Here is a 13,402-nt window from a genome sequence, read left to right on the forward strand (position 1 = left end):
TTTTCTATCCCATAGTCCAGTCCAATCCCTGTCTGAAGAGTTGGCTTTGGGAATGGTTCCTGTCTTGGGCTAACAGAAGGTCTGGGAACCATGACCTCTGGGGTCCTTCTAGTTTCAGTCAGACCATTAAGTCTGGTCTTTTTATGAGAATTTGAGGTCTGCATTCCACTGCTCTCCTACTCCCTCAGGGGTTCTCTGTTGTGTTCCCTGTCAGGGCAGTCATCAGTTGTAGCCAGGCACCACCTAGTTCTTCTGGTCTCAGGCTGATGTAGTCTCTGACTTATGTGGCCCTGCCTGTCTCTTGGGCTTATAATTACCTCGGCTTTTCTTTTAACCCTAGCAGGATGGCCAAACTGACTAATACCCTTGGTAGGCCACAATTACCTTATTTATTTCAAGATCATGGAGAGAGGCCACACAAAAGCTATCATCACACTGCATGTACACACACACTTTCTGCCTTGTAGTAGTTAATGTTATGTGTTGATTGCCATGATTCTCGGTATTAAGTAATACTGTTTTTGTGATATAATATAATCACCTCTATGACGTGATCTGATGTGATCAGCTATTCTGCTGTAAGGGGAGTTTCCTGGGGGTGTGGCCTGTACCTAATATGTATATGGATGTTCTGGCAAAGCTTGCTTGCTTGCTCTGGATCCTGTTTTTGGCTCATCATCGTCTGACCTCCGGTCATTAGGACTTGAGACAGCAACCTGTGGTCTGATCTGCTGACTTTGGGATTTGCCACCTTCTGAATCCCTGTGAACTAGCAGCCTGCTGTCTGACTGGCCAATTCTGGGTTTGTAAGGCCCAGCAGCCACATGAGTGAGGAGAAGCCTCCAGCTGATGCTTGACTCACAGAATTTGAAACTTGCCTGCCTCTACAACTACGTGAGCCATTTCCTTGAGATAAATCTCTCTTTTTCTCTCTCTACATACATATGCTTCAGTAGTTTTGCTGCTCTAGAGAACTCAGCCTAAGGCACTTGGTACCAAGAGTGGTTCTAGAGAAACAAAATCATAAGGATGAGTTTTCTAATTGGTTCTCAAGTCTGGTTAGTCTTTAAGGCACTGATGACTCTGCCTCCAGTAGTAAAGAGGGCACTGCTAATCCATGGAATGAGGTGGTGATATAAATATGCAAAATATCGAGACCAATAGATCCCATATTGGTGAGAGACGAGGCTCTGGGTGAATGTATGTTTGATACTTTTCTACAATTTTGTGAAAATGAGAAGTATAAGGAAGCTAGTTGGTTGGTCCCACTTTCACTAGACAAAGTAGTGAAAGAAAGAGATGAGTTCAGGGCTTCAGAGTGACAACTTAAGTGCTGTATAGAAAAACCTTAACGTTGCCACTTGTGCCCTGAAAGAAAGCCTATGTCTTGCAGTAACAAAGCTGATATTGCCAAAAACCAAACCCAGAGTATTATCATAAGAATAACTGAATTACAACGTTTATTAAATTCCCAACCTTGAATGGTATCTGAAGTTAAAGTGAGGCCATTGGTTGGGGAGAAATGGGATTCTGAAATTTAGGATTGGAACATATGGGCAGATAATGAGGAAGCTGGGAACATTGAGCCCCTAAATTCCATTGACTCACCGCTGCCAACAGAACCAGCCCTCTAATCTGAAGAGATTACTCCATCTTTGTCAGCTAAACCACCCTCCCCAGGAAAGTCATTATCCTCTTTACCCACATCTGATGAGTTAACTCAGCTGTGTCTGAAGAGCCTTTGTCTGAGATATTGCCTGGGACAGCATCTGAGTCATTGCCTGGGGCATTGTCTGGGGCAGATGCCTTACAAGACATTACTGAATGTCCCCAGGCACATCCCCACCACCAACTTTTGCTTCTATACCTATAACTAGACTTAAGTCCAGCAAGCCCCAAAAGTACAAATTGTGACCAGGAGGAAGTATGCTACACTCCAAAATAACTGCTTGACTTTTCTAATAGGTACAAACAGAAACATGGGAAATATATATGGGAATGGTTATTAAGAGTTTGGGGTAATGGCACAAGAAATATAAAGTTGGATCAGTCAGAGTTTACTGATATGGACCCACTAAGTATAGATCCTTCGTTCGAAGTTTCAGCTTGAGAGGTTAGAAAAGAATCTAATAGTTTATTTAGTTGTTTCGCTGAAGCATGAATTAAGTGATGGCCTACACTAAATCAAGTTGAAGTGCCAGACCTGCCTTGGTATACAGTAGAAGAAGGTTTCCAAAGGCTTAGGGAAGTTGATATGTTAGAGTGGATTTATCAGGTTAGACACACAGGTCCATGCATGGAGTGCCCAGAGGACATACCTCTTACCACAACATTGAGGAACAAATTTTGTGATGGTAGTTCAGCATCCTTGAAGACTGCTGTAATTGCTATTTTATGTAAGTCAGATTTGACAGTGGGAGCTGTCCTAATTGATTAAGACACCTAACTGCAATAGGGCTGATTGGACCCAGTAGAGGTAGGGACCAAGTGGTAGCACTTAACTGACAAAGACAAGGTGGGCATGGTAGCTGTAATGGACAGCACAGTCAAAGCAGTAATCAGAATAGTTTTACTCATATAGACTTCTGGTGTTGGCTGCTTAGTCATGGTGTCCCTAGGACTGAAATAGATGGAAAACCACCTAATATTTACTTGATCTGTACAAGCAGAAAAATTCTAGGTCAAGTGAACGACAGTCAGGCTTGAATCATCAGAATAGTCACATTCCCTCAGTCAATTCCCAGACTTGAGCCAGTTTACAGACCCACAACCCCTTGAATGAAGGGTAGGCTGGGTCCCCTGGAGGAAGGAACCCCATTGCACTGCCAAAAATCTGTACTGTGAATCTTTCTCCCTGCCTTCCCTATGGCCTTTTTTGAGAGTGAGCATTCATTGCGGAAAAGGAAATAATCATACTTTTCAGGGATTACTGGACAGTGGATCTGAACTTACATTAATTCCAGGAAATGCAAAGTGTCACACTGTGGCCCACAAGTCAGGGTGGGGACATATGGAGGTCAGATTATTAATGGAGTCTTAGCTCATGTTCATCTCACAGTGGGTTCATTGGGTCCCTGAACCCATCCTGTAGTGATTATCCCAGTTCCAGAATGTATAATCGGAATATATATACTCAGCAGCTGGCAGAACCCCCACATTTGATCCCTGACATGTGGAGTAAGGGCTATTATGGTAGGAAAAGCCAAATCAAAGCCATTAGAGCTGTCCCAACCTAGGAAAATAGTAAACTAAAAGCAATACGGTATTCCTGGAGAGAATCCAGAGATTAGCGCCACCATCAATGACTTGTTTCCCCTTAAACCCTCATTCAACTCCCCCTTTTGGCCTGTGTAAAAAAGCAGGTGGATCTCAGAGAATGAGAGTAGATTATCATAAACTTGATCAGGTGGTGACTGTTCCAGATACGGTTTCATTGCTTGAGCAAATTAATACATCTCCTGGCACCTGGTATGCAGCTATTTATCTGGCCAATGCCTTTTTCTTGATTCCAGTTTTGAAGGAACACCAGAAGCAGTTTCTCTTCGGTTGGCAAGGCCAGAAATACACCTTCATTTTCCTACCTCAGAGGTATATCACCTCTCCAGCCCTATATCATAATTTAGTTGGCAAGGAACTTGATTCCCTTTCCCTCCCACAAGACATCACACAGGTGCATTATGCTGATGACATTATGCTGATTGAACCTAGTAAGGAAGAAGTATCAATTACTCTGGACTTATTGCTAAGACATTCATGCCCTAGAAAGCAGAAAATTAATCCCCCCAAAAAATTCAGGCATCTTCCACCTCAGTGGAATTTCTAGGGGCCCAGTAGTGTTGGGCACGTTGAGATGTTCCTTCTAAAATGAAGGATAAGTTGTTACATCTGGCCCCTCCTCCAGCCGAAAATGAGGTACAATACCTGGTGGGCCTCTTTGGATTTCAGCGGCAACATATTTCTCATTTGGGTGTGCCACTCTGGCCTATTTATCAAGTGACTTGAAAAGCTACTAGTTTTGAGTGGGGCCCAAACAAGAGGAGAGTGCAATAGGTTCATGCTGCCATGCAAGCCTCTCTGCCACTTGGGCCATATGAGCCAACTAATCCAATGGTGCTTAAAGTGGCAGATAGAGATGCTGTTTGGAGTCTCTGGCAGGCCCCTATTGGTTAATCACAGCACAGACCCTTAGGATTTTGGAGCAAAGCCTTGCCATCCTCTGCAGATAACTACTCTCTTTCTGAGAAAGAACTTTTGACTTGAAACTGGGCCTTAGTAGAAACTGAACCTCTAACTATGGGTCACCAAGTCACCATGCAGCCTGAGGTGCCCATCGTGAACTGAGTGTTGTCTAACCCACAGAGCCATAATGTTGGACGTGCATGGCAGCACTGCATCATTAAATCGAAGTCGTATATACAGTATTGGGCTTGCGCAGGACCCGAAGGCACAAATAAGTTGCATGAGGAAGTGGCTCAAATGCCCGTGGTCTCTACTCTTATTGCATCACCTTCCCCTTCCCAGTCTGCACCTATGGCCTCATGTGGAGTTCCTTATGATCAGTTGACTGAGGAAAAGAAACCTTGTGCCTGGTTTACAGATGGTTCTGTGTGTATGCAGGCACCACTTGAAAGTAAACAATGGCAGTGCTGCAGCCCCTTTCTAGGACCTCCCTGAAGGACAGTGGTGAAGGGAAATTCTACCAATGGGTAGAACTTCAAGCAGTGCACCTAGTTTTTCACATTGCGTGGAAGGAGACATGGCCAGTTACGCGATCGTATACTGATTCATGGGCTGTGGCCAATGGTTTGGCTGAATGGTCAGGGACTTGGAAGGAACATGATTAGAAATTTGATGACAAGGAGGTATGGGGAAGATATATGTTGACAGGCCTCTCTGAATGGGCCAGAGAAGATATTTGTACCTCAGGTGAATGTTCACCAAAGGGTGACCTTGGCAGAGGAGGACTTTAACAATTAAGTGAATAGGATGATATGTCCTATGGAAACCAGCCATCCTCTTTTCCCAGCCACTCCTGTCGTTGCCCAATGGGCTCATGAACAAGGTGGCCATGGTGGCAGGGGTGGAGGTAATGCATGGGCTCAGCAACATGGACTTCCACTCACCAAGGCTGACTTGGCTACAGCCACTGCTAAGTGCCCGATCTTCCAGAAACGAAGACCAACGCTGAGTCCCTGGTATGGCGGTTCCTCGAGGCAATCAGCCAGCAACCTTGTGGCAGGTTGGTTACACTGGACTGCTTCCACCGTGAAAAGGGCATTATTTCATTCATACCGGAATAGATGCTTGCTTTTAACACGAATTTGCCTTTCCTGAGCACAATGCTTCTCCAAAACTACCATCTGTGGACTCGCATAGTGCCTTATACACCATCATGGTATCCCACACAGGATTTCCTTGGATCAAAGGGCTCAATTCACAGCAAATGAAGTGTGGCAGTGGGCCCGTGCTCACAGAATTCACTGGTCTTACCATGTTCCCCATTATTCTAAAGCAATTGACTTGATAGAACAATGGAATATCCTCCTAAAGACACAATTATGGTGCCATCTAGGTGGCAATACTTGGCAAGGTTGGCAGTGTTCTCCAGGAGGCTGTATGTGCTCTACATCAGCGTTCAATATATGGTACTGTTTCTCCCATAGCCAGGGTTCACCGGTCTAGGAACCAAGGGATGGAAACGGGAGTGGCACCACTCACAATTATCTTTAGTGACTAACTGTTAAAATTTTTGCTTCCTGTCACAACAGCCCTATGCTCTGTGAGTTTAGAGGTCTCAGTTCCAAAGGAAGGAATGCTCGCACCTGGAAACACAACATGGTTTCCATTGAACTGGAAGTTAAGAATGCTACCTGGCCACTTTGGGCTCTTTATGCCTCTGGATCAACAGGCAAAGAAGAGAGTTAGCATATTGGCTTGTGTGATTGATCCTGATCCAAAGAGAATTCCTATTGATACTACACAGTAGAGGTAAAGAAGAGTATGTCTGGAATACGGAAGATCCCTTAGGATGTCTCTTAGTCCATGGCCTGTGATTAAAATCTATGAAAACTATAGCACCCTAATTCCACCATGACTACTAATGGCCCAGAACCCTCAGGTATGAAGGTTTGGGTCTCCCCACTAGGCAAAGAACCATGACCAGCTGAAGTACTTGGCTGAGGGTAAAGGGAATACAGAATAGATGGTGGACGAAGGTAGTTCTAAATACCAGTTACGACCATATGAACAGTTGCAGAAACAAGGACTGTAATTGTATTTCTTTCTTGTTTTATTTTATGTATGTATATATATATATGGAAACCCTGGTGGCATAGTGGTTAAGTGCTATGGCTGCTAACCAAGAGATCAGCAGTTCGAATCTGCCAGGCACTCCTTGGAAACTCTATCAGGCAGTTCTACTCTGTCCTATAGGGTCGCTATGAGTCGGAATCAACTCGATGGCAGTGGGTGTGGTTTTTGTTTTGTTTTTTTTATACATAGAGAGAGATAGCAAATATTTTTGTTTTCTTCTCTCCCTTACCCCGTCACTTATAAAATATAAGATTTAAATGGGGCTAGTGCATTTTCAGTTGTACGCATGTTAGTTGTATCATGTTAGGCACAAGCGTTACTTCATGATTGTCTTTATTTAGAGATTATGTGTGGTTGAAGTAGACATGGAAATCCTGGTGGCGTAGTGTTTAAGTGCTACGCCTGCTAAACAAAAGGTCGGCAGTTCAAATCCACCAGGCGCTCCTTGGAAACTCTATGGGGCAGTTCTACTATGCCTTACAGGGTCGCTATGAGTTGGAATCAACTGGACAGCAACCGGTTTGCATTTTGTTTTTTTAAAGCAGATATGTATAGGTGTCAAGTTGACAAGGTGTGGACTGTGATAATTAATGTTATGTGACAACTTGGCTAGGCCATGATTCTCTGTATTATGTAATTATCCTCCGTTTTGTGATCTGATGTAGTTATCCTCCATTTTGTGATATAATACAATAACTTCCCTGATATGATCAACCAGTCAATAGTAAGAGGAGCTTCCCTGGGAGTGTTGCCTACACCCGAAATATATGTGAATGTTCTGGTAAAGTTTACTTGCTTGCTCTGGATCCTGTTTCCAGCTCATCATCGTCTGACCTTCCATTCTTGGAACTTGAGCCAACATCCTGTCCTCCAATATGCTGATTTTGGAATTTGCTGGTTTCTGAAGCCCTGTGAACCAGCAACCTGTTGTCTGACCTGCCGATTTTAGGTTCATTAGCCCCTGCAGCACTTGAGTCAGGAGAAGCTTCCAGCCGGTACCTGACCCATGGACTTTGGGACTTGCCAGCCTCTACACCCGCGTGAGCCATTTCCTTGATATGAATCTCTCTTTTTTTTTCTCTCTTTATACATATGCTTCACTAGTTTTGATTCTCTAGAGAACCCAACCTAAGACATGCATTCCCCTCTCAAAGGCCTTTTGATTCTGTTCAAGAAGATTTCAGTGTGGGTTTTGAGCTAGGATGTACCTTGGGGAAGGCTGGCTGACTGTGAGTACCAGAACTCCTCTTCTATCCATTCCCTCTCTCCATTCTGTATTTTATTTTAGAGTGAATTTGCTTCTCTTTCCTCCAGTTGTTATAAAATTTCCCTGTTTCCAAGTTTTTGGGAAGATGGGGAGAGACCTCAGTTTCATCTCCATGAGCTAGTAGTATCATCACCTCCATGGATGTTCTAAATTCTGAAAAGAAACCCTATTCTTGTTCTGCTTATGCTGAGATTTGGACTATATTCTTAATCCACAAATTTTCTTTCCCTTCAACCTTTCTGATGACTGCTTGCTCTTTTTCAATCCATGGTATTCTCAAGGAGCCATGGTGGCAGAATGGTTAAGTGCTTGGCTGCTAACAGAAAGGTCCATGGTTCAAATCCACCAGCTGCTCCTAGGGAGAAAAGACTTGGCAATCTGGTCCCGTAAAGATTACAGCCTAGGAAACCCTATGGGGCAGTTCTACTCTCCTATAGGTTTGCTATGGGTCTGAATGGACTGGATGGTACAAAACAACAGCATACTATTCTCAGCTACATTGCCCTGAGGCCTAGTGGAGGCAAATTACTTTTGTAAGCCCATCCTTGCAAGGGCGTTGTGAATTCCCAACACTGATCTCTGACTGGGCTTTGTCTCTTTGAGCTGCTTGCATGTTCTCCATTAACAGCTTTTTTTTTAATTATGTTTTTTTCAACCATCAATACATATTTGACATTTTTTTCCTAATTACTAACGCATAATTACAGAATACATAATTTTGGAGTCCCTGCGTGGCACAAATGGCTAAGCACTCAACTACTAGCTGAAAGGTTGGCTGTTCGAACTCACCCAGATTCGCCTCAGGAGCTATCAGGAGACCTGGCCATCTGCTTCTGAATGGCCACAGCCTTAAAAACCCTGCGGAGCCATTACTCTGTACACTTTGGGTTGCCATGAGTTGAAATTGACTTAACGGCAACTAACAGCAACAACACTGCATAATACATAATTTTGTCCTACAAAATCTGAAATCGTTTAGAAAGAATGAAAAAGAAACGTGTCATCCTACTGTTAACTTTTTGTAATCAAGTTATTTGAGCCCATTATATCCTGTAACAGCCAACTTACATCCCTGTTACGATCCAGGTGTGAAGATAAGACTAGTACATAAGAAAAAATTAGAAGTATTCCAATAAAAATCATTACTTTTTTCTTTCATTCAGTGCCTTAGAGATGCACAGGCAGGTGCCAACCTAGTCTCTGGAATCTTAGTCCATTTGGAGATAGAATCAAAGAAAGGTCATCAAACTGTAGAGGTTATAATTGAATTCAGGAAAACAGTAACTTTTATTTTTGGATGGAGGGTGGCTGTATCCTTTCATTTTTCTTTGTTGTTGTTAGCTGCCCTCACACAGACCCTGACTCATGGTGACCCCATGCACAATGGAACAAAATGCTGCCTGGTCCTGTGCCATCTCCATGATCCGTTTCAGATCAGATCATTGTGATCAATACAGTTTTCACTGGCTTATTTTTGGAAGTAGATCATCAAGCCTCTCTTTCTAGGCCATCTTAGTCAGGATGAACCACGGCAACCTGTTTAGCATCATAGCAAGAGACAAGCCTCCAATGACAGATGGGTCATGGCTACACACGAGGTGCTCTGGCCAGGAATCGAACCCATGTCACTGGTATGAAAGGCAAGAATTTACCACTGAACCACCACTGTCCCCAGTTATTTTTCCTTTAGGGGAGTTAAAAGTTAAAATTCGTCATAAGAAAATTTTTTACCAACTCAATTAATAAAGGTGACCAAACCGCGAAGCTTCTAAGTACCATTTTACTAAGTGTCTCTATTCATTACTATGTTTGTGACCAAGTCCAAAAATAAATAAGTAAATAAAAAAGCCTAGAGTCTGGCATGAAAATAAGAACTGGCTAAAGTGTGGTAATTTAGCTGGTAACTGTGGTCAGCTTCTCGGGATTGAAATCAAAAGGCCGTTGGAGGTCTGGTTGATGTTCTGTGGTTACAAATGAAGTAGCAAGAATTTCTCTTTTCCTTAGTGACTGATAACCTCAAATGTAATAGCAGGTATGTGAGTGCAATTGTGGCATGTGTGTTCTGGGCAGTAGGAAGTAGGAGTGAGGTTGGGTTGTAAAGCCTAGGCAGTGTTGCCACTGAGTTTGGGAACTTGGATAGCTTTCTTATCTCCCGAGGTCACTCAGAGGGTGTAGAATTGATGGATGGGTTACAGATTGGCTAGGAATGGGGAGCTAAGTTAGTTGCAGGAACATCTGTGGGATTGATAGTGCCACAGGGTAGGGTATAAAATAAAGGCAGTGAAGGGAGTTTAGAACCCACTGTGCTACAGAATGGTGTGCCACTTTGAACCCAAGGAAGAACATACCAAAAAACGTGACAGTAATCTGGGTGGGAGATGACAAGTGATTGAGTGATTTGTCTTTTCTTAAGTCCCCCTTACTCTCCCCAAATTTACACCTATGTATTAAAAAAAAGAAAAAAAAAAAAAAAAAAACAGCTGCTGGGAAGTGGATTCCAACTCATGGTGACCCCAAGTATGTTAGAGTAAAACTGTGCTCCATAGGGTTTGCTGTGGCTGATTTTTTAGGAAGCAGATGGCCAGGCCCTTCTTCTGAGGTGCCTCTGGGTCAACTTGAACTACTAGCCTTTCCATTAGTAGTTGAACAAATTAACTATTTGCACCATTTTCCATGTTGTTGTTGTGTGCCATCAAGTCGATTCCGACTCTTGGCGACATTTTTTGTAGTACCAAAACCAAACCCATTGCCATCGAGTTGATTCTGACTCATAGCACCCCTATAGGACAGAGAAGAACTGCCCCATAGGGTTTCCAAGGAGCACCTGGTGGATTCGAACTGCCGACATTTTGGTTAGCAGCTGTAGGTCTTAACCACTATGTCACCAGGGTTTCCTTTCTATAGTAAGCATTTATTAATTTCTTAATTAGAAAAGATAATAAAGATAGGCAACTAGCCTTAAAATAGTGTTGCTATTCCATCTTGAGAAAAAGACTTAAGAAGTCAAATAAGAGCCTCCCTTCTTGATTCATTTTTAAAGGACCTGGTTCCCTCTAACCCACATGTTCACTCCTGTTCCTGTATGTCTGAAATTTTCTCTAAGAGATTTTTTCCAATGTTTTTGATCCTTGTGAAAATATTCCCAAGAGAAGTAACCCATTCCCCTGTTCCCAGTTATTAATATCAATAATATTCAGCATGTAGCTCTTCATTTCAACGTTTGGTTCTTCAAAGCCCTATAATTTCCAAATTGGAACATTATATTCTGTTAGACTCTAAATGGCATTTGAGAGGTTCTTTTATGCCTTGTTTTTCTTCTACTCAAACCGTGAGGGGAGGGACAGATTCTCTCCCTACCTCCTTTCCCAGTCCAAGAGTAAACACCAAGCTCCCAAACTTTAAGGCGACATCTCGGGAGGCTTCTAGCCCAGGATGGTGGAGACCTTTATGAACAAGGGGCTCCTGCTCTTGGGAAGCTGATGTGTGGCTACAGTGATGAGAAAGGAAGTTAGGAAAGGAAGTACAACTGGGCTCAGACAAGGATGTCCTTGAGCCTGAGTCCTATCCCAGAGTCCTATGCTGTAGGCACAAATCCACTGTTAAGTGCCGAGACAACCAAGAACACAGTAATAGCTGCTCCCTAGGGGCCAGAAGCATCAAGCTATGTTTCTGTCTTGGCCACAGTCTCTCCATTTGCTAAAGGGGAGGAGGTAAGAATGAGACTAGGCCTGAAAGAATAGGAACTCCAAGGTGCCTGAGAGCCATGAATCAGTGAGTTGGTTTTAAAGAAAACATACATTTCCCCCCCCCCTGCAAATTCCTTCCTCTTTTTTTTCCAAAGCCAGGAGATGTTGTTATGGATTGAATTGTGCCTCCCAAAAATGTGTGTCAACTTGACTAGGCCAGATTCCCAGTATTCTGTGATTGTCCACCATTTTGTCATCTGATGTGATTTTCCCATGAGTTGTAAATCCTACCTCTATGATGTTAATGAAGCAGGATTCAATCTACAAGATCAGGTTGTATCTTGAGTCAATCTTTTTTGAGATATAAAAGAGAGAAGTGATCAGAGAGACAGGGGGGTCTCCTACTACCAAGAAAGTAGAGCCAGGAGCAGAGCATGTCCTGTGGACTTGGGGTCCCTGTGCTGAGAATCTCCTAGATGAGGGGAAAACTGATAACAAGGAACTCCCCCCAGAGTCAACAGAGAGGGAAAGCCTTCCGCTGGAGCTGGTACCCTGAATTCGAACTTATAAGGCTCCTAAACTGTGAAAGAATAAAATTTCTCTTTGTTAAAGCCATCATTTGTCGTATTTGTTTTAGCAGCTCTAGACCAAGGAAATCCTGGTGGCGTAGTGGTTAACTGCTACAGCTGCTAGCCAAGAGGTCAGCAGTTCAAATCCGCCAGGCGCTCCTTGGAAACTCTATGAGGCAGTTCTACTCTGCCCTATAGGGTCGCTACGAGTCAGAATCGACTCGACAGCAGTGGGCTGGGCTTATGAGTTCCAAGAAAGACAATGATACTTTAAAAAATAATTAAAATATATATTTTATTTACGAACCTCTATTTACTCACTACTCAGCTTCAACAATCATCAACCCAACACTATACTGACTGTTCTTCCCTCCTCAACCTGATCATTTTAAAGGAAATCTTTAATCTTATTTCCTTTTTATTCCTCACCTATCACTGGACTATGAACTAGAAAACTTGAGTTCTAGACCTGGTTTTGACACTCACCAGATGATTTTGGCATTCACCAGGGACAAGTCGTGTAATCTTTCTGAACTCCCATTTTTTTCACCCAGATGGGTGAACTAGATGACTTCTAAGTTTCCCTCAAGTTCTAGAAATCAAAAATTCTTGCCAGGGTTATCCGTTAAGCCTCCAGAGATTTATCGATTTGGTACAGGATCTGATTCCTGTTTTATTTATTTATTTTGGTGTAATGCCCAATTCAAAGTGGAGACCCTCTCAAGAAAGAGCCAAGAAAGAGTCCAAGAAGCTGCTGAGTGGTGGGATCTTAAACTTAGGGCTTTAGAAAATAAAAGGGCATTTGAAGCCATCCCTTGGAACGGTTTTGTGCTGCCCTCCGTGTCTCTTCTGAAAACCTCAATCTGTCTAAACATTCTGCTGAGTCGTGATGCTGGGAAGCGTAAAGTTCTCAAAATAGGTTCCCCTTTTATTATTATTTTTATTGTGCTTTAGGTGAAAGTTTACCGAAGTTAATAAAAACCCAGTGCCACTGAGTTGATTCCGACTCATAGCGACCCTATAGGACAGAGCAGAACTGCCCCATAGAGTTTCCAAGGAGCGCCTGGCAGATTCAAACTGCCGACCCTTTGGTTAGCAGCTGTAGCACTTAACCACTGCGCCACCAGGGTTTCCATCTGAAGTTAATATCTCATTCAAATAATTTATACACATTATTTTGTGACATTGGGTGCAGTCCCCACACTATGACAGCATACTCCCCCCTTGCACCCCTGCCTGTCCCTTCCTGCTTTCTCATCCTGCTTTCGGACAGGAGCTGCCCGTTTGGTCTTGTGTATTTGACTGAACCAAGAAGCATGTTCCTCACATATATTATTGTTTATTTTATAGGCCTGTCTGACCTTTGTCTGAAAAGTAGGCTTTAGGAGTGGCTTCAGTGCTGGGTTAGCAGAGCGTCCTGGGGCCATAATTTTGGGGGTTCTTCCAGTCTCTGTCAGACCAGTAAGTCTGGTCTTTTTATGTGAATTTGAATTCTGTTATCCATTTTTCTCTTGCTCTGTCCAGGACTCTCTGTTGTGTTCCCTGTCAGGGCGGTCATTGGTGGTAGC

The sequence above is a fragment of the Loxodonta africana genome, chromosome 16 (genome assembly GCF_030014295.1).
Source record: "Loxodonta africana isolate mLoxAfr1 chromosome 16, mLoxAfr1.hap2, whole genome shotgun sequence".
NCBI lineage: Eukaryota > Metazoa > Chordata > Mammalia > Proboscidea > Elephantidae > Loxodonta > Loxodonta africana.